Genomic DNA, 27403 nt, shown 5'->3' on the forward strand with positions numbered 1-27403 from the left:
ACCGGTACAATGGGCCCCGGACCGAGTAGGGATCAGACTGGCCGGTCGTCCCGGAAACACAGACGTGTCCCAGAGACCATCAGGAGGCGTCCACGGCGCCGCAAGAGGTCGCTACAGCCGCGGACCTCTTTCCTTCCGCTCGACACGTGACTCCAAATAGAGACAGCCATATCCATGCACCGAGCAGTATTTAGGCTGGCGCAGGAGCCTGGAGTGGACTTCGCGCCGAGCGAGCCCACTGGTGTCATCGGAACCGACGCGTCATAGTCCACCGCCGCCAGCGTACCCGAGCCATCCCCGCAGGGCCTCTACTCGTCCTCGGATTCAGGTGATTGCAACGTGGACTCCGCGCCGCTCTTCTCGAGACGTCCAGGGCTTGGTTTCGTGAAGTTGTATGGTTACTACAGACAGTTTACGTTTGGAAGAATCTCTGATTTAGTTATTGGTAGGCTTGGAGGATCAGTCCTACTTCACGAATATTGTTTTGTGACTTTTGAAGATAGACTTTAGTTTAAATAAAACGCTATAACTCACACTCTGAGATTCTCCTATCCACGGACTGCGGATATATTAGTTTGTGTATGAGAAATCGGTTGGAAACTTTCTTCATGTCAGCACGTTGCAGGTGTCGCCCCCGGCGCCAACCTTGTGTGAATGTTCTGAAAAGGTGATCATTTGCATATCACAGCATCTTCATCCTGTCAGTCAAATTTCGCATCTGTAGCACGTCATCTTCGTGGTGTAGCAATTACAATGGCCAGTAGTGTAAGTATGTCAGAACAACTATCAGGCTTAACAGAAACTGATGGACGATCGCAATTCCTCAGCACGTAAAGCAGCATGCACACTCACGGAGTCTCCAGACATCCTATAGTACATAGATTACAAAATGGTGCATTCATATCAAAGTTACATGATGTCGGAGACATCCTCATCTACGACGGAAATATGCTACCGTCTACTGAATCAACACCACAGAGCTGTTTAACGAATTGTTTGCAAATCAGCCTCATTCTAAATATAACACACGTAACGTGAGACTATCAACTTCAGATATTCGTCGTTTGCCGTTAAGCAGCGTCAAGACGACTACAGTGATCGGGATTCTTTTGCACTGGCAACGACGATCAAACCGTGTGTTTACATTGGCTTGAAACGTGAAGAAGAAACGGACGATCTATGGACAGAACACGGTCTGTGATTTCTCAAGTGTTTGTGATTCTTGCGAAGTGCGAAAGTTTTGTAGAAGCTGCATGCCAAATCAAAGACATGTTAGTTATAGCAACGGATGAGGTAATATTGAACTTCCGTCACATATTCAGGAAGCTGTAAGACGTGAAATCTTACACAAAATGGTAAATAACTTTGTGTTCTGGATAAAGAACGTTACAATGTCTTTAGAGATGTGACATCTCTATGCTGTCGTCTTTGACCGCCTTATGAGTGTGTATATACGAAGAAAGACATCCTGCAGTTTAAGTGATTTATGATAATAACACATCTTCTCCCTTCATAAATGAAAGTGATAAAATTTTTATCTTCCTTCCTAAAATCAAACACCTTCTTCACCAAATCTTTCCTAATATGATATCTGTTGATCTTTGGCTGTGTTATGTGTGTTTTCACATAGCATATTTTCATTAGATGATTGAATTCTTTATTACCTGACAGCCTTGGCACACTAGTTTTGATAACAAACTCAATCGAAAGTTGTTGTTGTACTTAACATCCAGTAGGACGGTGCCATTTCTAATAATAGAATCAACTGTGAAACAGGCTCGTCAATTACATCTTTCTTTTGTATATGAAATATCTTTATCCATCCTTAAAAAACTGTGACTTAGGGTAATTTAAATGTGAAAGTATTTTACACTCCTGGAAATGGAAAAAAGAACACATTGACACCGGTGTGTCAGACCCACCATACTTGCTCCGGACACTGCGAGAGGGCTGTACAAGCAATGATCACACGCACGGCACAGCGGACACACCAGGAACCGCGGTTTGGCCGTCGAATGGCGCTAGCTGCGCAGCATTTGTGCACCGCCGCCGTCAGTGTCAGCCAGTTTGCCGTGGCATACGGAGCTCCATCGCAGTCTTTAACACTGGTAGCATGCCGCGACAGCGTGGACGTGAACCGTATGTGCAGTTGTCGGACTTTGAGCGAGGGCGTATAGTGGGCATGCGGGAGGCCGGGTGGACGTACCGCCGAATTGCTCAACACGTGGGGCGTGAGGTCTCCACAGTACATCGATGTTGTCGCCAGTGGTCGGCGGAAGGTGCACGTGCCCGTCGACCTGGGACCGGACTGCAGCGACGCACGGATGCACGCCAAGACCGTAGGATCCTACGCAGTGCCATAGGGGACCGCACCGCCACTTCCCAGCAAATTAGGGACACTGTTGCTCCTGGGGTATCGGCGAGGACCATTCGCAACCGTCTCCATGAAGCTGGGCTACGGTCCCGCACACCGTTAGGCCGTCTTCCGCTCACGCCCCAACATCGTGCAGCCCGCCTCCAGTGGTGTCGCGACAGGCGTGAATGGAGGGACGAATGGAGACGTGTCGTCTTCAGCGATGAGAGTCGCTTCTGCCTTGGTGCCAATGATGGTCGTATGCGTGTTTGGCGCCGTGCAGGTGAGCGCCACAATCAGGACTGCATACGACCGAGGCACACAGGGCCAACACCCGGCATCATGGTGTGGGGAGCGATCTCCTACACTGGCCGTACACCACTGGTGATCGTCGAGGGGACACTGAATAGTGCACGGTACATCCAAACCGTCATCGAACCCATCGTTCTACCATTCCTAGACCGGCAAGGGAACTTGCTGTTCCAACAGGACAATGCACGTCCGCATGTATCCCGTGCCACCCAACGTGCTCTAGAAGGTGTAAGTCAACTACCCTGGCCAGCAAGATCTCCGGATCTGTCCCCCATTGAGCATGTTTGGGACTGGATGAAGCGTCGTCTCACGCGGTCTGCACGTCCAACACGAACGCTGGTCCAACTGAGGCGCCAGGTGGAAATGGCATGGCAAGCCGTTCCACAGGACTACATCCAGCATCTCTACGATCGTCTCCATGGGAGAATAGCAGCCTGCATTGCTGCGAAAGGTGGATTACACTGTACTAGTGCCGACATTGTGCATGCTCTGTTGCCTGTGTCTATTTGCCTGTGGTTCTGTCAGTGTGTTCATGTGATGTATGTGACCCCAGGAATGTGTCAATAAAGTTTTCCCTTCCTGGGATATTGAATTCACGGTGTTCTTATTTCAATTTGCAGGAGTGTATTTGTGGTTGTTTTGTGACTTAGTCAAGAATAAGCTGAATTAACTACATTCAGAATGTCAATTTTCTTGTGTGCTTGTCCGCATTAGGTAGTATTTTATCTAAAACGTTATACGTCTGGTGAGATTAGTTTAAAGCATCAATTCCTTCTACCTGTCTTCTGATGTCGACTGTTGTCTGTCAGTATTTGTGTGCGGAAACAGTACTCGAATACTTGCTTTAGAGTTCACACCGATGTTTTAGGCACTAACTTGGTTAATAGGTGTATGTAAGGGAATTAACAGTGAGATACTTGATGAAAAGATTGCACTTTCTTTACATTGCAGACATATTTTTGAAAATATTTTAGAAAATGCTGTGTATAAAGCACCGTTGCAGCTTTGCGGTTACTTTATTTAAAAAGCATGACTGGTTTCGTAACGTTGGTTACGCCATCAGGCGAAGTCAATGAAGACAAGGTAGGAGTGCAGTTGATATTAAACCTATCCTCTGAATCCTAGAATTTCACTCCATTCTCACAATAATGTAGCAGGGCACAATAAACTAATGTAGAATGGGGGCCAATAGCCAGAACAATGATCCAGTGGGTCCGATGAGTGACTTACAGGGCAGCATCTGCTAATGGCCTCCCTGTACTTTAGTTTACCGTTTACTGCGACATAATTATTAGAATGTAGTGAAATTCTAGGAACCCTAGGAAAAAATTGGAGGAAAACAATCAGTTGTGCTCCAGTATTATGTTATAATTGACTTCACTTCATTATTTAACCATGAGAGTTGTCGTGGTTTTTAAATAAAGTAACCGAACATCTGTATTGGTGTTATTTACTTAACATGAAGAATTTTGGAATACTGTAGCTCTGACAAACACCGTAAGAATCAAAATTCCTTAATTAATTTGTAACTATTAGGCGTGGAAATATCTTTGGAGTAGTTACTTTGGGAACCAATTTCATAGCTACGATGTGTGTAGAAAAGAACTTTACGATAATTGATGTAAACATTGCACTTTTTTTGAACTGCAGGCATTTTAGACTGCTATAGGACGTTGTGTCGTTGGTAAAACATCATAAATATAGAAAATAATTAATTTAAGGCTCTGTTGTTCCGTAAAGCAATTACACTCCATAGATCTAAGCCTGAACATTCGTACCAGTGCAGACATCTTCTGGCGACACTAAGCAGTTCATGGTTCACAGAACTAAAAACTGACATTTTTTTCTGGGGAGCCATCTGTTGTTGACTTTAAGCACTCTATTACACCTTTCCAGGGTTTGTTAAACAGCATGCAAAGTAAAACTTTAATGACTATGAAACGTCCCCTTTGAACAATTTTACATGTGAAACGTCCACTTAGAACAATTATACAAGCCTGTGCTTAACCTGACACACAATATTTTTTAGCGCAACGCAATCTGACTTTCAATAACCCCTACAAAACAATGGCCCTGACTAACTTTAACCTATACCTTTTACAAATCACTTACCTCACAAAAATCTTCGCTACTCAAGCTACTGCAAAACAGCGAGCGCCACTATTGCCAGCTAAATAAAAGATTCAAACCACTGAAGGTACTAACTACTGATAGGGATAGTTAGCAAATGAAAGATATTAATAGAGAACAAACAATGTATTTACCTTAATATTCATAATTGACATTCAGTCTTACAGATTATCAAAACTCCGCCATCTCTCTCCCCACGTCCACCACTGCTGGCGGCTCACCTCCAACTGCCCAACGCTATCTGCTGTTCACATCCAGCTATGGCAGTTCATGACAACAATGGCAGGCAACAATGCAAACTAGCCACATACTGCACACAGCACAGCCAGTGATTTTCATATAGAGTGCTACGTGGCATTACCCATATAAAAATCTAAACAGCCTACTTACATAGCCCCCATGCTCCCCACAAAAAATTTTACAAATGTTTTTGGCCAGTGGCCAATAATGATTTGATAAAATTTTTCATAATTACAATAACAAAGATATCAAATGCACACACTTATTGATACAATGTTGGTCAACAGCTAAAATTTTTTTCACAGTCAATAAAGACAGTCCAGATTGTTCATCATAATAGTAATTACAGTTTTTGTTTTTCACAAAGTCTCATTAGTAAAAGAAATTGCACATAGAAGTAGTGGATTTCCATGCAGTCTTGAAGAAGTAGTGTTGTCCTTCCAACGGAAAGACAGTGCTGACTCTTGAAATGCTGACAGGTAATGGGCCACAATGGAGCAAACCCACAGCAGAGTCATTCGAAGTTCTGACGAATATTGGTAGATAGGTCATCACAGAGCAGACCAACTGCAGTCCTGGTAGAGAGTATGGTATTGGTGGGCCACCAGAGGTGCAGACCCACTGCAGTCCTTGTAGAAACTGTGGTACTGGTGAGTCAGCAAAGGTGTAGACCCACTGTAGTCCTTGTAGAAACTGTGGTACTGGTGAGTCAGCAAAGGTGTAGACCCACTGTAGTCCTGGTAGAGATGGCTAGCAGCCATCTACTGCGACTGTGCAGGTGCACAATCACCATCGAAGAGTCTTGCAGAGAAGATAGCAAGTCCATAAACCACCACTCGGCTCCAAAGTAAACTGAGAAACGACAGTGAAGACGAAAGCAATGTGTTAGCGCCACTGTGTAATGAGTTAACTAATGTTCAAAGTAGTAATTTGGTAACTGTGCATAGGGAAATGGAGCGGACGTCAAACAATGGCGTAGACAGTCAAACAGGTAGTGAACAGGGAAGCATTATCGATCGGTCGGTCGGCAACAGCTCGCCTCAGGAATCCGAAATGATAGGACACAATATTGCAAATACTGTAGATTCAGGTTTTGCGTCCTCACCGTTTTCTCAAATAAGTCAAGACACATTTTCAGCTTGTCAAAATGTGAATGTTGCCGGCGCAAATGCACTGCCGAAAAGAGTAGAGGAACAGATTCCAGACACTAATGCATTGTTATTACAACTAATGCAACAAATGGAACAAAATCAGAGACAGATGGGACAAAATCTTCAAAAGTTAGACACAATGGAACAAAATCTTAAAAAGTTAGACACAGTGGAACAAAATCTTAAAAAGTTAGACACAGTGGAACAAAATCTTCAAAAGTTAGACACAATGGAACAAAATCTTCGGAAGTTAGACACCACACTTGAACAAACACGTGAAGATCTAACTACTGAGTTACATAACATTGAATCGAAATGCCAAAAAGTCTGTAATGACGTAAAAACACAAATTTGTGAGCATTTTCAGCCTATTTTTTCGCGGCATGAGAATGCATTACAGAATCACGAAGCAGCCATAAAAGAGCTGCAAACTATTGTTCATGAAAATCATGAGACCTTGCAAGCTAAAATGGACTCAGTTGCATCTACCGATTCGGTTACGCAACTTGCAAAATCTCAGGAAAACTTAAAGGACACAGTAGAAAGACACATGGGGGAAATTAGTTCATTATCAGAGAAAGTAGCCGAACTTTCGGATCAGGTCACTAACTTATCTACAAAGGTAGATGATGATCTGAATGACACAAGACCCATAGCCTTCACTGACACAGAAGAGTATGAACAAATTAGAAAATTCAAACAAAATCAAAATCAAATCAATACACAGTACAAAAGAGAAATGCGGGAATTACAAGATCAGCTGACACAGGTAATACAAGAATTACATATTTCAGAGGATACTCGCGCTCCAACACGGGAAGAGGAACTTAGAAATACGGAAAAGCCACAAAATAATAGCACAGGGCATTTCGGTAATTATGAAAGAAATTGGCAAGGTACACCGAATTTTGAGATGGAACCGCCGAAACGACGTGACAATGACCGACATGCTACTCGCCGACACGATGATTTTGACTATAAGCTGTTCCTTACTACACGTAAATTCAAAACATTTAAGAATTCTGGCAACGACATTCATCCACAAGCATGGCTCCATCAATTCTCTCATTGTTTTCCTCCCAACTGGTCATTGGAGCACAGATTAGAATTTATGTGTGGCTACTTAGAGAATGAACCAGCTGTAAGAATGCGATCGGTCATTCACGATTGCCACAGTGAAGGAGAATTTTACCATGCCTTCCTCTCAGCATATTGGTCTCAAGCCACACAAGACCGCGTAAAACATAGCATCATGATGATGAAACACTTTGAACAATCTGAATTTTCCAGTCTTGTCAAATATTTTGAAGACATGTTGCACAAGAATCAGTACCTATCAAACCCATACAGCCCCTCAGAACTCATCCGCATTTGCTTAATCAAACTGCCTGAACATTTACGACATATTATCCTGGCAGGGTCGCCATATGAAACGTCCCCTTTGAACAATTTTACATGTGAAACGTCCACTTAGAACAATTATACAAGCCTGTGCTTAACCTGACACACAATATTTTTTAGCGCAACGCAATCTGACTTTCAATAACCCCTACAAAACAATGGCCCTGACTAACTTTAACCTATACCTTTTACAAATCACTTACCTCACAAAAATCTTCGCTACTCAAGCTACTGCAAAACAGCGAGCGCCACTATTGCCAGCTAAATAAAAGATTCAAACCACTGAAGGTACTAACTACTGATAGGGATAGTTAGCAAATGAAAGATATTAATAGAGAACAAACAATGTATTTACCTTAATATTCATAATTGACATTCAGTCTTACAGATTATCAAAACTCCGCCATCTCTCTCCCCACGTCCACCACTGCTGGCGGCTCACCTCCAACTGCCCAACGCTATCTGCTGTTCACATCCAGCTATGGCAGTTCATGACAACAATGGCAGGCAACAATGCAAACTAGCCACATACTGCACACAGCACAGCCAGTGATTTTCATATAGAGTGCTACGTGGCATTACCCATATAAAAATCTAAACAGCCTACTTACATAGCCCCCATGCTCCCCACAAAAAATTTTACAAATGTTTTTGGCCAGTGGCCAATAATGATTTGATAAAATTTTTCATAATTACAATAACAAAGATATCAAATGCACACACTTATTGATACAATGTTGGTCAACAGCTAAAATTTTTTTCACAGTCAATAAAGACAGTCCAGATTGTTCATCATAATAGTAATTACAGTTTTTGTTTTTCACAAAGTCTCATTAGTAAAAGAAATTGCACATAGAAGTAGTGGATTTCCATGCAGTCTTGAAGAAGTAGTGTTGTCCTTCCAACGGAAAGACAGTGCTGACTCTTGAAATGCTGACAGGTAATGGGCCACAATGGAGCAAACCCACAGCAGAGTCATTCGAAGTTCTGACGAATATTGGTAGATAGGTCATCACAGAGCAGACCAACTGCAGTCCTGGTAGAGAGTATGGTATTGGTGGGCCACCAGAGGTGCAGACCCACTGCAGTCCTTGTAGAAACTGTGGTACTGGTGAGTCAGCAAAGGTGTAGACCCACTGTAGTCCTTGTAGAAACTGTGGTACTGGTGAGTCAGCAAAGGTGTAGACCCACTGTAGTCCTGGTAGAGATGGCCAGCAGCCATCTGCTGCGACTGTGCAGGTGCACAATCACCATCGAAGAGTCTTGCAGAGAAGATAGCAAGTCCATAAACCACCACTCGGCTCCAAAGTAAACTGAGAAACGACAGTGAAGACGAAAGCAATGTGTTAGCGCCACTGTGTAATGAGTTAACTAATGTTCAAAGTAGTAATTTGGTAACTGTGCATAGGGAAATGGAGCGGACGTCAAACAATGGCGTAGACAGTCAAACAGGTAGTGAACAGGGAAGCATTATCGATCGGTCGGTCGGCAACAGCTCGCCTCAGGAATCCGAAATGATAGGACACAATATTGCAAATACTGTAGATTCAGGTTTTGCGTCCTCACCGTTTTCTCAAATAAGTCAAGACACATTTTCAGCTTGTCAAAATGTGAATGTTGCCGGCGCAAATGCACTGCCGAAAAGAGTAGAGGAACAGATTCCAGACACTAATGCATTGTTATTACAACTAATGCAACAAATGGAACAAAATCAGAGACAGATGGGACAAAATCTTCAAAAGTTAGACACAATGGAACAAAATCTTAAAAAGTTAGACACAGTGGAACAAAATCTTAAAAAGTTAGACACAGTGGAACAAAATCTTCAAAAGTTAGACACAATGGAACAAAATCTTCGGAAGTTAGACACCACACTTGAACAAACACGTGAAGATCTAACTACTGAGTTACATAACATTGAATCGAAATGCCAAAAAGTCTGTAATGACGTAAAAACACAAATTTGTGAGCATTTTCAGCCTATTTTTTCGCGGCATGAGAATGCATTACAGAATCACGAAGCAGCCATAAAAGAGCTGCAAACTATTGTTCATGAAAATCATGAGACCTTGCAAGCTAAAATGGACTCAGTTGCATCTACCGATTCGGTTACGCAACTTGCAAAATCTCAGGAAAACTTAAAGGACACAGTAGAAAGACACATGGGGGAAATTAGTTCATTATCAGAGAAAGTAGCCGAACTTTCGGATCAGGTCACTAACTTATCTACAAAGGTAGATGATGATCTGAATGACACAAGACCCATAGCCTTCACTGACACAGAAGAGTATGAACAAATTAGAAAATTCAAACAAAATCAAAATCAAATCAATACACAGTACAAAAGAGAAATGCGGGAATTACAAGATCAGCTGACACAGGTAATACAAGAATTACATATTTCAGAGGATACTCGCGCTCCAACACGGGAAGAGGAACTTAGAAATACGGAAAAGCCACAAAATAATAGCACAGGGCATTTCGGTAATTATGAAAGAAATTGGCAAGGTACACCGAATTTTGAGATGGAACCGCCGAAACGACGTGACAATGACCGACATGCTACTCGCCGACACGATGATTTTGACTATAAGCTGTTCCTTACTACACGTAAATTCAAAACATTTAAGAATTCTGGCAACGACATTCATCCACAAGCATGGCTCCATCAATTCTCTCATTGTTTTCCTCCCAACTGGTCATTGGAGCACAGATTAGAATTTATGTGTGGCTACTTAGAGAATGAACCAGCTGTAAGAATGCGATCGGTCATTCACGATTGCCACAGTGAAGGAGAATTTTACCATGCCTTCCTCTCAGCATATTGGTCTCAAGCCACACAAGACCGCGTAAAACATAGCATCATGATGATGAAACACTTTGAACAATCTGAATTTTCCAGTCTTGTCAAATATTTTGAAGACATGTTGCACAAGAATCAGTACCTATCAAACCCATACAGCCCCTCAGAACTCATCCGCATTTGCTTAATCAAACTGCCTGAACATTTACGACATATTATCCTGGCAGGGTCGCCATATGAAACGTCCCCTTTGAACAATTTTACATGTGAAACGTCCACTTAGAACAATTATACAAGCCTGTGCTTAACCTGACACACAATATTTTTTAGCGCAACGCAATCTGACTTTCAATAACCCCTACAAAACAATGGCCCTGACTAACTTTAACCTATACCTTTTACAAATCACTTACCTCACAAAAATCTTCGCTACTCAAGCTACTGCAAAACAGCGAGCGCCACTATTGCCAGCTAAATAAAAGATTCAAACCACTGAAGGTACTAACTACTGATAGGGATAGTTAGCAAATGAAAGATATTAATAGAGAACAAACAATGTATTTACCTTAATATTCATAATTGACATTCAGTCTTACAGATTATCAAAACTCCGCCATCTCTCTCCCCACGTCCACCACTGCTGGCGGCTCACCTCCAACTGCCCAACGCTATCTGCTGTTCACATCCAGCTATAGCAGTTCATGACAACAATGGCAGGCAACAATGCAAACTAGCCACATACTGCACACAGCACAGCCAGTGATTTTCATATAGAGTGCTACGTGGCATTACCCATATAAAAATCTAAACAGCCTACTTACAACTACATATTGCTAATTGAGTGCTCATATAAAGCTAATATTGGTTTTTAACTTTTTGTGGATATACTCATTCCAATATGCTATAGAAAATGATAAATAGCTTAGAATGAAGTTTACAGAAATGATTGATTGGTGGGCCAGTCCATAAACTTTTCCTTGTTATTCTTTTTTTTTTAACTGTTCACTAATGCAAACATAGTTTGTCACTTTCTAAGCAATTCAGGTACTTTGACATATTTTTATAATTATTGCAGATAATTCTGAGCACGACCCAGATGGAGTTACATTGAAATCTGCCGATTTTATCGCGTATTCTATTAATTTCCTACCAGTTTTACAGCCTACTCTTTAAATCTCAGTTTTTAGCGCAACACAATTGGCTAGATTAGTCATCCTCTCAGTACAGATAATTGACCTCGAATGGTTCCTGTTAGTCCGGAACCAATTGGCCAAGAGCTCTGGTCCAAAGGGGCAATAGGTCGAGAGCAGTAGGGGATAATGACGTTGAGACGCTGAGTGCAAAGCAGATGTGGAAGGGGTGAGGGGAGAGGGGAGAGTGGACGGGACAGGGCTGAACTTAAAGATAATAAGAAAAATGGCCTCAGTCTCAGCTTCACAGTTCTTCTGATGATCATCGTAACATGACATCGGAAGTGTAACATAAGGTCCTGTTCTAATGGCCCTGCTACCCTACTCCTCTCATCTTGTTATGGTACTGACATCAATAAGGAGCACTTATACATCACTTGACGCTGCATACTGATGTACTGATTCTATGTTTTCGTCGAAATTTTCTTTTCCATCAATATTTCTATCTTGAAGGTGCGTAATGTGAGATCATTGTTACGTTGTAACCGTTTACTCTCTATCTTATCCAGCGCATTATTTCACTGATGGCGATGAACTCAATGATATCTCTTCTTATTTAATTGGCTGCTGCGAAATCAACTCAAAAGATGAAGTCTACCGTATCTGTTTATATGGCAGACGTAGTTGTAGATCTCTACGCATCTGATCCCTGGGCCATCTCGTGTTTTGCAGTGCCACTATGTCTAGCCTTACATACTTAGTTTACCATCCAGCAGCTCCAGATGTCTGTGGTTGTTTCTTGACATTCTACGATTGCCATTTGACTGACATAATTTCCGTTGTTGTTCCATACCAAATCCTAGATTATCTCTTGGCATGACTCAGCAATTATAGTTTTTGCGATGTTACGGAACTGGACCGAAGCTCACCCCTCAAACTGGGGGACCAGGGAGTCCCGTTTAGTCTCTACCATCTCCTTTGATTCAACCTCCTTAAGAGACCCTGGCAGAAGCAAAGCTAGCATCGGCCTAGTTCTCAGTTCCACGACCACGACAAGATAAAGATAAACCGGAATGAAATGTATTACATTATAACTGTGAATTGGTTCCTTTTTAGCATCAGACATTTCCCGGCGGTTAGTGCTGTATCCGTATAAAGCTGTCATCTGAACATGTTTTATTCATACAGAATGCGAATATTGTGCAGCGTATTCTGGCATGTTCCATATTTATACTGATGTAGTTGATATAGCAGCTCTGGAGGCTGCTCATGAATTTCCCTTATGTAGTGACATGGCTCATGTCACTGAGGAACTCTGTTACGGTGTCGCGCTGTCTGCAGCGACGATATATCTGCATAACATGGAACATAAGGAGCGACCATTTGTGACTGTTAGTGGGTGACGTTGTGGCATTACGACCTGGACGCGCGTGAATGAAGCGGGAGAAGCACCTCGTTCCTCCACACTCACTTGTCTTCAAGAGCGGAAGAACTTCTGAGATTTCTTGGCAGGTTAAAACCGTGTGTCAGTTGGAATCCGATTCTGGATAGGACAGTAGGTAAAACTGCTGCATGTGAAAGGCAAAATTGTTAGTTGGATCCCGGACAGATAAACAACAAAAATGTTGGAGGTAACCAGTGAAAACCCAATGACAAAGTCTCCCAAAAAGCAGTAATCCCCTGAGAGGGTGGTGGATTTCGGAGGCTTTTAAGTAATTTAATTGGATTTCAAATGGAGTAATCACCTTAGATGAGCTCAAATTGCTGTATGTAGGACTTAAATAATTACAGATTTCAGGATCTCACAAAAATAAATGGATTTAATAAAAACGGAGATTCTGGTCTAACTAATTTAAACCACACACAATGCAAAGCAAGATGCCACACGTGTCAGTATTAGTGAGATCTTTTCTTATCTTGAATATAATTAAGCACGTCCAAAAAGATTAAAAAATGCTAGTATCGGGAAATAAAGCAGTTAAATGTCATTCCAAAGTAAGATTACGTCACTAAAGACTACCGCTAACTTAGTCGCTTAGAATTTGAACATAATATTCTACAGTTGTCTGTAACGAACAAACAAAACCGAGTTTAAATCACAAATACCAGGTCAGTCCAAAACGTTTCGAGACTGGATTAAAAATTAAATGGAAAAAAGTTAAGATGGCGGTTTTAATACTGCAAATTTAGTTCATAGTCTGCCACAGATGAGTGCAACGCACATAATCTTTATTTAGCAGCGTGACACTGTTAGAAAATTCCTTATCTGGGATATTTTCCAACTCGTGCGTCACCTTGGCTTGGATTTCAGTAATATCGTCTGTGAGTAGACCATGTGAGTTTCTGCACTTGGTGACTGTGTGGTAGGTGACTATTAATGACACCAAGTCGCTTCATATGTGTAGATTTTTTGGCGAAAAGAGCTGTCCAGGTTTTATACAGCTTTCGCTACTTGAGAAGATTCCCATGAAAAACGAGTGATCGTAGGACAATGAAACTTTGTGGAAACATTTGTAACGACTTGCGGAAGCGAAATAACGAATAAACCATTAAAAAAAACACATTTAAATTTCCATTTGAGATAGTATCATTTGTTCGCAGTGTACAATCTTTAGGCCGGCCGTTGTGGCGGAGCGGTTCTAGGGGCTTCAGTGCGGAACCGCGCTGCTGCTACGGTCCCAGGTTCGAATGCTGCCTCGGGCATGAATGTGTGTGATGTCCTTAGGTTAGCTAGGTTTAAGTAGTTCTAAGTCTAGGGCAGTGGTCTCCAAACTTTGTAGTCCACGGGCCATGTTGACTCCTCCACAAAGTCATAAGGGCCAAGATCTACCTAGTGGGATTAAAGCACCCTAGCACACAATGATCACCGTAATGTAAGGCTAAAGGAAAGATGAAATCGTAAAAATCTATGGTTGTGGGAATAGCTAGCACTGAAACGAACTACGATTTTTATTTAATTACGTAATTTTGATTGGTGGACGTACCTGACCGAAATTCTGGCGCATTTTATTCTGGCGAATTTCATCGACATAAAAGTATGTCACTGCACATTCTGTATGTATTTTACAACGTAATCAAACGAAAGTGAAACCTCGCTTAAGAAGCATCTTCCATAATGATTGATTACTAAGGCTAGTCGCCGACGTGGCGTCCATTTGAGAGACTTGCACCAGACTCGTGAGTAGAATAATATGCAAAGAATTTTTTTACATAAAACGTTTTCGCCAAACTAGTCTGTTAACCGTTATTTTTTTTTCACTATCGCACGGAGAATGGTCTGTCTGTTTATTGTGGATAGCCACAAGTTTAACCATGACCTTCCGCTTTGTAAAGACAGAGCTCCGTCAATGTCGCGGTGTATTGGTCGCGATAGGTCTCGAAACAAAATTGTTGGCAGTATTGGTACCACCTGAAATATTTGGCGGGTCGGATACGGTGGATGACCGGGCAGCTAACGCGGGCCGGTTTGCCGGGCCTCGCGGGCCGGTTTCGGCCCGCGGGACGTAGTTTGTAGACCCCTGGTCTAGGGGACTGATGACCTCAGATGTTAAGTCCCATAGTGCTTAATGCCATTTCACCCATTTGTAGCATCTTTGCGTTCCAAGTTATAAACGTTTCTCAATATGATGACCATCTGCATGCAAGACGGCCTCGTACTGCACCGAAACATCTCAGGTTGGATGTTGGCTAACTCGTTACCTATTGCAACGAAGTGTCAGGGGGAGAGAGTAGGCCAGTGATTGTCTGCTGGAGGCTGGCAATAGAGCGGGTGAAGAAAGCAGCCAGTGATGATCAAGAATTGACACGGTCCACCGCATATGAAACAGACGGCAGACGACGGAAGGCGATTCTCGGACCCCAGCACACCGGTACTGACGTGCCGACTCAGGCGTTTCCCGTGGACGGTAGGGCGGCCCGGCTATCGCTTCATGTTGGCGGATTGCGCCTGAAGATGCGGTGTCGCGGCGTGGTAGCAAGTCGACGTCTCTGTGCCCTGATTGGAAATTCAGCGAGTGGTCGTTGCTTCGCATTCCAGCGGAGGCAGTTTCATACATGCGGTGACGACTGAAACGGACTGTGCGTCATCGGATGCCCCATCTCTGACGACTTGCTGATGGGCTGGTTCAGTCGGTTCAAATCCCATTTCCACTTGCTGAATTTCGGAACGTTTCACTGGCGGAACGTCCTTATATCGCGACCGCGTCGAAACGTGTGGACCGGTGTCAATGCCTGGCGTGGCGTGGCGTAATCGGCAGAGCGGTCGTTCGTACGTAGACAGTCGAAGTGACGCCTTCATTGACGACACGCGGAAGCGCCTGCTGAATTGACGGGGCATTGGCCTATTTTCGTCTGCTGCGGGTCCACGACGCCGTTACAGTTCCTCACTCCTTAGATTAACTTGGTCCTCCAGATTTCCATTTCGTTAGTCTGAATGTAACAAAGCGTGTGTCACTGTTTTTTCATTCCTCGAATAAGGTTTTGGCGTGACCTTCTTTTCTTTTTCATTTTAAACTACGCACATCACCTGAATTTTTGCACATCTCTTTGGTTTCCCCGTTTCTTTTCACAGCTTATTGTTGCCCTCTATGGTTGAGTTGCTTCTTCAGTTTTACCGGCATGTCTAATGTGAACCTGCAGGTTGAAAGAAAGTAAGGGCAGAATTTGGGCAACTATACGCCTGAGATGGCTGTACACCACACTTACTGTGATCAAAATTACACAATCTGCTGTTGTGCTAGTCCCTATGGTTATAATGGGCAGCGTCGTTTGGTTAGATTTACTCTTAAGTGATCGAGGAGGTGCACCACAGTTACGCGACCATTTTATGCTATCATCTCGCTCCGGGTAGCCACAAGAGTTGAGTATAGGATAGTATTTAGGACAGTCGGGTTTTCCTAGGATTTCGAAAGACAGCTCCGGCACGAAAATTAAGGCGTAGTTGGTGTTTTCCAGTGATGGTGGCAGATAACCGGAAAGTAGGACATGAAATGTCGTATTGCTTATCATTCATTAGCAGTCCGTGACCTTGCAGTTCTATTCGATGAGTGCTGCCTAGATGTCCTTGATTACGGCAGGTACCAATGATTACTGTCGGCTTTCGTACTGAGTACAGCCAATGCTTCTTACCTTCTGGAAAACTTCGGTTTCACTGGCGACAATCTCGTTGGGGTAGTAAGTAGCAGCCTTCTCGTATCGAAAAAGATTATCTTTGCACGGCACAGGCACAATGGATATTCACTTTGTGAGTCAAACAGACGCTTCCACTTCTGCACTGTTATAATTCCGCGGAGGTGAGCAGAGCGTGGGACCGTTTATCGGGTGATAGCAGTAGTATGTTATGTACCTGTAGAAGTACAAATTTCCTTAGGATATCTGAGGCTCCTGGGCCGGCATGGATTGCGATGAACTCGAATTAACGATCTTTACAGGTCACTGCATACGTACTCTCAACCTTGTTCTTGCTTGTGCCCTGGCTGTGTTAGCTTAATGGTTGTAGAATGGTAAGGATAATTCTGATGAGGCAGATAAATCGCCTCGAATCCAACGTTGTCCTTCTATAAACTGTCCAGGTGGCAAAACTATCTGGGTCAGGTGGCGACGGATCGAATGGAGGAGTCCTTCCTCCAGCTATACGGCTTCGATGCGGATGTATGTCATACTTTCCTAACGATGGTCAGCTGTGTGACGACGGTTTCCAAGTGATACATGAAAACATGTAAGTTACAGTTCACTGTCTCTGCTGACTATCAGATGTGTGTCTTGAGGGTGGCCGCCATAGTACATAACTGCCGGCTATTGTTCACCACGTCTTGTTCGAGAATGGCTAGCGGAGTGGTGTGAGTTTCAAATGTCTCCTGATTTTGTCCACGTCTACCTGTACCTGTAGCAAACCTACGTTTAGCACCTCTGCATTTCTGCGTCGACAGTGCCAAATACCGTCTCTATGATTCTGCAACCTGCGTTTATCCGGCCTCAGTTTTGCCAACTTTGAGTGACCAATTCAGTAATTTCGTGAAATTGGTCCTGGAAAGTCGCGAATGCTGGTCACAATAATTTGTATTCCCTTTAAGTATCATTTACTCTGGCCCTACCATGCATCAAGTGTTGGAATTTCTCGGCAGTATCCTCAAGCTAGTGAATTTCATTTCCTACTGACCATACGTCAAAATCCAAGCTTTATGTCCACAGTGGCCCCGACGTCACAATGTCTGACTGCTGTGTAAAGAGTACTCTGTTACTAATAGGTCGTTCTTTGATATCTTCTGGTATAATAGATGTGCCCCTAGGATCAGAAGCATCACAACTGGGTATCCTCTGGCTGTAATGTTTCCCTTTGTTTTGCGTTCGGAGACTGTAACTGGTACAGATTTCCTCTGTTCTTCGTAAACTAGTACTGGGTTAGGCCCGGTCCGCACAGTATGCGAGGAAGAAATTCCCAGTCAGTGTCCCTCTCACGTTCGGAATGCGTCGTCAAATTCATCAACTTCACAGACTGATTTGTGCTATTAAAAAACCGTTCCAAATTATCATCGACCCTATCAGAAACGCCAAAGTGCGTCTCACGTATGCCTCCAGTCATTCTCACTTACTAACAACTCACTTTCTGTCTACTTACCTAAGAGCAGTTCTGTACGAACTGCGTACAGGGTGACAATTATTGAACTATATGAAGAAAACGTAAATTAATTACAAACTAGGGCGTACATACACTTTATCCAACATGTAAACGTCTCTACAGATATCCAGATCTAGGTTACGACATGTTCGACATGGCTGCCACCATTGGCGATGATGTGGTGCAGACGAATAGCGAAATTCTGCATGATCCTCTGAAGTGTCGGAACATCGATCCTTTCGATGACCTCCGGAATGGCTGTTTCCATCTCAGCAGTGGTTTGGGGATGATTGCTGTCCCCCTTGTCTTTAACATAGCCCCACAAAAATGTATTCAGATCGGGAGAATATGGCGGCCAATCGAGGCCCACGCCAATGGCCTTTGGTACCACACAGCTAAAATGTGGTGCCCACAGCGCTCCTCCAGGACATCACACAATCTTCTGCTTCGATGGGGTGGAGCTCCATATTGCATGAACCACATCTCGTCGAAATCAGGGTCACTTTGCGTAATGGGGATGATATCATCTTCCAAAACCTTCACGTACCGTTCGGTAGCCACCATTTCATCAACGAATATTGCACCGATTATTCCGTGACTGGACACTGCACACCACACAGTCCTTCGTTGAGGGTGACGACACTTCTCGATCGCGAAATGCGGATTCTCAGTTTCCCAAATGTGCCGATTTTTCTTATTTACGAACCCATCCAAATAAAAGTGGGCTTCGTTGTTAAACCAACTCGTACAACGCATATTCATTCCCTTAATGGTCCGCGGCCAACCGTGAAGTTTAAACGTTCTAACGCTAGCCGTTCAGAACTTATGAAAACTTTATTTAATATAATTAAATAATTGTCACTCTGTATAAAACAAAAGAAATCAATATCAATCAAACACGCTATTGTCCTATATTGTTTTATATCCTATTACTATAAACAAATATTCCCTGTGCTTCGTTTTCATAGACACAAAGCAACATAGGCGTGGCCATAATACTCAGTCCATATCCTTACTAATTTTATAAATGCGAAAGCAACACTGTTTGTTACGCTATCACGTCTAAGCTACTGAATCGACTTTAAAGAAATTTTTTGTGGTCTTAGCTTAACCGCTGAGGAAGAACATAAGCCACTTCAGAAAGCGCGCTGTGTAACATAGCTGTAGATCTGAAGCATGAAACGAGAAATACAAAAAATAGTTTATCTTTGAAAAAGCTATTTATTCTTTGACTTTAGAACTTAATCATATCTGTAAAAATTATTTTACTGTTTGATGTTCCACGTAATAGGATTGAACGTAATGAATACAGTGCTTATGCAATCCTCTACGTGTTTAATAGATATTTCCCTACTAATATCAGTCACAAACCCGTGTTATGTGCCTGTTGCAACCTCTACACTGCGATCAAATCGCCATGAACAGGTTATGATCGTGCGATTGCCATTACCGTTCGTCGATCACGAGTTCTCGTGTTCGATTCCAACGTGTGTCGTTTTTCTTCTTTTGTACTCGCTTCTGAATCTGTTTGGTATTCTCGTCACCATTTTCTCATCCTCGACGTGCACGTCAGCGGAAGGTCGTCAAATGAGACTTGCACCAAGCTTCCGAGCATCGGAACCGGGGTGTCCCAGGCAATAAAGCCATACGCACATTTCATTTATTTTTACAGATAGGCCAATGCAGCCATGGGTAACAGCTAGAATACAGTACTGATGAAACTCTCAACGTGTTTATTCCATGCCAGTCCATACTTCCATAGTAATAGCATAAATGCGAAAGTAACTGTCTGTTCCGCTTTCACGACTAAACCACTGAATCAATTTCGATGAGCTTCGGTACAGTTAGCTTGAGTCCTGCGGAAGAGCCTAGCCTACTTTATCAAGTTGCTTTTCCGTTGGTTTCATTAAAATTTTTTAAATATCATACACTTGAGTGGGATACAGACAACACTGGTGCGATGTTCGGTGACTCTTAGTGTTTGCAGATTATCCGTGACAGTACAAATTCAATGTTACTGAGGGCGTGATTTATGATATTGATTGACTACATCACCTGGCATTTCTAGAGAGTTTTGGTGGGGATACAATAAATCGGACGATAGGCCACAGAACCATATTTAATACAATTACTATAAGCATCACAAACGTAAGTCTGATTTAGCGCATTGTTCTACAAGAGCTGAAGCTGTGAATGTTCCTCGAATCCAGCAAACTTTAGAGTCTGCCGGAACTTGGATGTTGAACGTCAGATGGCCTTAAGAGTTGTAGAGACAGCAAAATAGGCACAATACCGTCACATTTTAGACACTGAGAGTCATGTGTCTCTTACGACTTGCAAGATGCCTGAAGATTGAACAGAGAACCACTGTGGAGGTGCTTTATGCATTGGTTTTTATATATTATGAAAATTTCAAGTTAATTTCATTGTGCCTACTGTGGTGTCACCGCCAAACACCACACTTGCTAGGGGGTAGCCTTTAAATAGGCCGCGGTCCGTTAGTATACGTCAGACCCGCGTGTCGCCACTACCAGAGATTGCAGACCGAGCGCCGCCACACGGCAGGTCTAGAGTGACCTCCTAGCACTCGCCCCAGTTGTACAACCGATTTTGCTAGCTATGGTTCACTGACAAAATACGCTCTCATTTGCCAAGACGATAGTTAGCATAGCCTTCAGCTACGTCATTTGCTACGACCTAGCAAGGCGCCATGTTCAGTTACTATTGATATTGTGAATAATGTACAGTCAAGAGCGACACTCACCAGTTATGGATTAAAGTTAAGTATTCCACCAGCTACGTCAGTTTTTCTAAATTCTAATTTCCTTGTCCTGTTCCAGACCTCATGCCAGCCTGCGTGAGCTAAAACGCGTGCCTTTTGGATTCCTCTAATAACACGGTGTTGGCTCTCCTGCCAACCCACAACACTGGCGACGAGACAATACCGCGTTCGTAACTATACTGCCCTGATTTACTTGTGTAATGGCTTCGCCACCATCTCCAGATGTACTGTCCGGATTTTATCGCTTACAGAATCAGCAACCGCAGGCCTTACTGGATGCCCTTGGACAGCTCGTCCAGGGGCAACGTGCGATGCAAAACAGCGCGGCAGCCGCCGCTCCACCGCTAACGCAGCCACAAAACGCAGTTGCACCACCTTTTCGTCCTTTTGTTGCTGCACTGGAAAGCTTGACGGAGTGTACGCCAATTTGGATTCCATCTCGCCGCCTACAGAATTCAAGGTAACGAGCGGCAGCCTTTTTTGTTATCTTCCATCGGGGTGACCACGTACCGTGTGATAGTCTAATTATTACCCCGACGCAACATAGCAACTCTGTCCTACGACGAAATTTTGTCTGCATCAGATGCATATTTCAAAGAATCAGTCAATGTAGTTTCGAAAAGGTATACCTTCTTTCATACAAAACGTACGGCAGGTCAGACTAATAGGGAGTGCGTTGCAACCTTGCAAGGCCTTACTAGGGATTCTGCTTTTGAGTGTCAATGTGGACTCCCTTATTCAGATATTATGGTACATGATGCAATTGCACATAACGTTTCTGATGTTCGTATAAGGGAACAGATTTTGAAACTAGTCAATCCCTCCCTTCAACAAGTGATGGACATATTGGATCGGCAGGACACACTTGACTTTGCTCAGGAATCATTTGAAACTTCGCCAACCGTGTGTTAGGTTAACTGGCCCACCGGGCGAGCTGCACGGAATAGTAAACAGTCCTTGCGCCCAGCCGCGCCGCTGCCGCCAGGCTTTCAGCCATGTGTACTGCGCTGGCAAGCAAATGCGGTGCTAAAATCATGCCCGCAGTGTGCTACTAGACATTCATGTGAGATTTGCCCATCACGCCAAGCTATTTGCTTTTACTGTAATTAAAAAAGGACACGTTCAAAGTGTTTGCCAGAAAACGCTCAGAGCAGAAGCTCAAATCCGTTCCAGGCCCTTTGATTCGTGCTGGAATCGGAATCGAACCAAGGATACTCAGGCTCGCGAAACCTCGCCAATGGAAATTCATATCGTTCATTCCACTCCACCCAGTGGCACTCTCTCTAACAGTGACTGTGTTTGTCCCACAGATAGTGTGCGTTGACATCGCCGGAACTCCCGTCAAGCTGCAAGTGATTTTGTACCAGTGTTAGTTCATGTTGCACGAGACAGTCGCTCTTGTTGTCAGCAGGGCAATAAACTTTTTGTGGACTTGGACATTAACAGCAAAGTGATACCATTCCAGCTCGATACCGGGGCTGCAGTTTCACTGATGGATCAAGACACTTACAAACAGCTGGGCACACCTCCGTTGCATGCCACAACTGTTAAGTTAATCAGCTATTCGGCTCACATGATCCCTGTGTTAGGACAGTGCAGCCTTCTCGCAACATAAAAGGACAAACAAAACTTGTGTCATTTTACATCCTTCGCTCTTCTTCTGCAGTGAACTTGTTTGGTTTCGATTTATTTCAGTTGTTTAACTTGTCTATAGTAAATCAGGTCCTATCAGTGAACCAGACTGTGCCTTCTGACAGTGTTTCTCGTCTATGTGAAGAATTTACAGATATTTTTGCACTGGGCCTCGGTTGCGCTAAGAACTATAAAGCACATTTGGAACTGAAAGTAAATGCGCAACCGAAATTTTTCAGAGCACGCAATGTTCCCCACGCATTGCGCGATGAGGTCGCAAAAACATTACACAATTTGGAATCACAAGGTGTAATTGAACGTGTGCAGGCTTCTCTCTGGGCATCATCCTTAGTAATTTTGCCAAAACCTTCCGGAAAGTTGAGACTGTGTGTGGAGATCAAGGCAACAGTGAATCCATAACTAATGACTGCAACTTTTCCTTTACCCCACCCGGAAGATCTTTTTGACAGACTGTGCCCGGGTAAATATTTTTCGAAGTTGGACCTAGCAGATGCGTACTTGCAAAAACCGGTGGACGAAGAATCGCAACGCGTTTTGGTGGTTAACACGCATCTTGGTTTGTATCGATTCAAACGACTGCCATTCGGGTGTGCATCCGCCCCTGCATTGTTTCAGCAATATCTACAAACTGTATGTGCGTCGGTCCCTACTGCAGCAAACTATCTGGACGATATTGTGATCTGCGGAAAGATGAAAGAAGAACATTTAGCCAATCCCAGAACATTATTTCATGTCTTGTGACAAAATGGTCTTCGCTTGCGGAAGGACAAATGTGTGTTTTTTGCTCGTGACTTGCCCTACCTGGGACATGTACTCAATGTCCAAGGCATACATCACAGTCCCGAGCACCTCCGTGCCATACAAGACTTGCCTTCGCCGCAGAATTTGAAGCAGCTACAGAGTGTGCTGGGCAAAATTAACTATTACCATCGCTATGTTCCCCACGCCTCTTCCATTTCAGATCCGCTTCATCGCTTACGCCGTAAAGGTGTTCCGTTCGTCAGGACGACGGAATGCGAACGCGCCTTTCGCCAGTTGAAATCGGCGTTGCTTTCCAATATTTGCCTTACGCGATTCGATCCCTGGAAGCCCCTTTTGTTGATGGTGGATGCATCGTATTTCGGGATCGTTGCTGCGCTTGCGCACAAAGATGGTTCGCACGATCGCACTATTGCCTTTACGTCCAAATTGCTCTCGTCTGCGCAAAGAAATTATTCACAGATCGAGAAGGAAGCTTTGGCTCTCGTATTTGGTGTTACAAAGTTTCATGATTTCTTGTATGGTCGTCACTTTACCATCATCACAGACCACAAACCTTTGACATCGCTTTTTCATCCGACCAAACCTGTACCTCCACGTACAGTGCATAAATTCATTCGCTGGTCTATTTTCCTCACGCAGTACCGCTACGATATCTTGTATCGGTCCACTGCTAAGCACGAAACGCCAATGCGTTGTCCCGTTGGCCTGTTGCTGAGGATAGAGCATTCGATTCCTCCGAAATTGCTTGCATGTACATTGATTCGGAAACCGATGACGTAGCCGAATCGTTTCTGATTGATTTTCGTCGTGTAGCTACAGCCACAGCTGCCGACCCTGTCCTTGCTACCGTTCTGCATTTTGTTGCTGCGCAATGGCCCTTGTCAAAGTCACGGATTGGGGATCCGTTGGTTCGCCGATTTTTTGCTCACTGGGAGAGACTTCTTGTACGACGTGGTGTTTTGCTGTTGCGTTCTGATGATGATCAGTCCAGGGTCGTGGTCCCACGTTCGTTACAGTCCTCTGTCTTACAGCTTCTCCACCAAGGACATTGGGGTATAGTGAGAACGAAACAACTTGCCCATCAGCACTGTACTTGGTTCAGTATCGATGCCGCAATTACGAATAAGTGCTCTTCTTGCATGGTGTGTGCCGAACAACAATCAGCACCACCGCGGAAATTCTTTGCACGGCCAAAAGCCACTTCCCCTTGGCAACGCTTACACATCGATTTTGCTGGTCCATTCTGGAATGCTGGCTGGTTGGTTGTGGTAGATTCATTCAGTAATTTTCCTTTTGTTGTCCGGATGTCTTCCACGATGTCATCTGCCACCATCCAAGCGTTATCTGCTATCTTTTGCATTGAAGGTCTTCCACAGATTATTGTTTCCGACAATGGCCCACAATTCATGTCCGCAGAATTTCAGTCATTCTGCACGGCCAATGGTATTCAACAACTAACGTCCGCGCCGTTTTCGCCACAGTCAAAAGGTGCCGCTGAACGATTGGTCGGGACTTTCAAGTCACAGATGTTGAAGTTGAAAGAGTCACATTCTCGGGAGGACGCGTTATTGCTCTTTTTGTCCTCGTATCGCTCTTAGCCCCGAGTTGGTCGCTCGCCGGCTGAGTTGCTCCACGGTCGCCCTCATCGAACCTTGATGTCTTTGCTACATCCGCCGCATCAGGCTCCTGTGCAGCAGCAGACACCTGCTTTTGCCCCAGGCGACGTTGTCTACTACCGCCACTATCGAGGTTCACGGCGTTGGCTCGAAGGGCGCATTTTTCGCTCCCTCGGTCGCGCTATGTATCTGGTTTTGTGGGCCTCTGGTGAGGTGCGTCGGCATCTCAATCAGCTGTGTCTCTGTCATCGCACGGGAACTGTCGCTCCCCGTCTGCTTTCAGCGACGGTGCCGTCTGGTCAGCGCCCTCGGGACCCATCTACTGGCTCGCCTCAGCCCCAGGTGTTACCGACGCTGCCTTCCATTTTGCCCCATGGCGACGCGCCGCCGCCGCCGCCTGTTCTCCCGCCGGCGACGCCCGCAGTAGACGCGTCGCTGCAACCGCCGGGTGCTTCCCTGGGTCACGCACTGCCAATCGCTTCCCGTAACCAGTCGTCCTCCGACATGGAGCTCTTGCCCGCTCCGGACCATATGTCGTCTTCGCCCGTCGGGTGCCCCGGCCCGATGGAGGTTGCCCCTTCGGCCCCTCCTATCTCTCTGCGGGCGCATACACCGCATGTTGGCGTGCACCCTGGAGCAGGTTTTCATGCGTTTCCTAGCTCCCCGCGGTCCGAATGGCAGGGTGCGGGTGGCACAGCCTCGCCTGTTGTTACGCTCCCCACCTCGTCGCATACGTTAACCGGGGTTCCTCCCCACGGCGGGCAGAAGCCTTATGCCACAACCGTCCGCCGATTTGCGGGTGAGGAATGTGGTGTCACCGCCAGACATCACACTTGCTAGGTGGTAGCCTTTAAATCGGCCGCGGTCCGTTAGGTCCGTTAGTATACGTCGGATCCGCGTTTCGCCACTATCAGTGATTGCAGACCGAGCGTCGCCACTCGGCAGGTCTGGAGAGACTTCCTAGCACTCGCCCCAATTGTACAACCGACTTTACTAGCGATGGTTCACTGACAAAATACGCTTTCATTTGCCGAGACGATAGTTAGCATAGCCTTCAGATAAGTCATTTGCTATGACATAGCAAGGCGCCATGTTCAGTTACAATTGACATTGTGAATAATGTACGGTTAAGGGCGACGTTCACCAGTTGTGGATTAAAGTTAAGTATTCCACCAGCTACGTCCGTTTTTCTAAATTCTAATTTCCTTGTAGTGTTCCAGACCTCACGCCAGCCTGCGTGAGCTAAAACGCGTGTCTTTTGGCTTCCTCTAATAACACGGTGTTGGCTCTCCTGCCAACCCACAGCACCTACTTCACAACTGGAAAATTATTTACGTCAGTGACTCAGTTGTGGTGCTTCTCGCAGTTAATTTGCCCGCCACGGTGTTTTTGTATTAAAAGACACCTTACACAAATATTAAATAGTGCTACTTATACTACTGTGTATTGAAGCATACGACTTTGTTCTATCTCAGTGCTTTAATCTTGTCCGATACGCAAACAAAATTCGAGGCGTATGTTTTATTTCTTACAGAAATTGATTTTGTTAATTATTATTACTTTTGTCGAAATTCAGGGCTAAGTGGTTTCTCGTGATTTTGTTATGCAAGGATCGAAAAAATATTGATTAGTTTTATTGGTCCAAACGAAGAAGCGCTAATCAGTAGAAATAGCCTACATTTAAATTTCTTTTTACGTGTCAAAATTAGAGAATATTATGATATTTATTACGATTCTTGGACGTTATCATTTAGAACAATGGCGCCGACCACTGCACTGCACTGACCCTAGAATTGGCATAAAGAAATTAATGTTACCACTTCATGAATGTAGGAGCTGGTACAGTACATATAAAAATTGACAATACTTTTAAGTAATATTTGATTGTATTTAGCCTAAGTACTACATGAAACTTGCACCTTTTCGTGCCTCGTCACAAAACTTGTTTTACACTACGGAAATAGAACAAAAGGGAGGAGACGGGAGGTTTTTGCAAAGAAACAGAGATCGCAATTACATTTGCAGATCATAATAACTGACTGCAGAGTATTTGTAATTTCTCTGAGAAAAGATGATGTATACATATATCTCTGAAAGTTCACACAATAACATATTTGGTTACGACAACAGTTTTGGTATATTTGCGAAGTTATTTAATATAATTTTTATCACGTTATGTGGTGTACAGCCGCACTATAGCTTTACATGTGAAACGCAGGAGGCTCGTACTGAGGCTACACTTGACTCAGATCTATTAACTGACTACATTAATCACACATTAGTCACCTTAGGGGATTTATCAAAAATGTAGGCACTATAATTTTTTGAACTGGGAGTAAGAAGCGGTTGGGTTGTGCTGCTGCAGTAGAAATATCTCACATCCAGTAGTTGGTGATCCAAAGGAATCCCTAAACACTATTTCTGCGCGAAGGTAGCCCATCGAGGCACTTTTTA

The sequence above is a fragment of the Schistocerca cancellata genome, chromosome 8 (genome assembly GCF_023864275.1).
Source record: "Schistocerca cancellata isolate TAMUIC-IGC-003103 chromosome 8, iqSchCanc2.1, whole genome shotgun sequence".
Classification (NCBI taxonomy): Eukaryota; Metazoa; Arthropoda; class Insecta; order Orthoptera; family Acrididae; genus Schistocerca; species Schistocerca cancellata.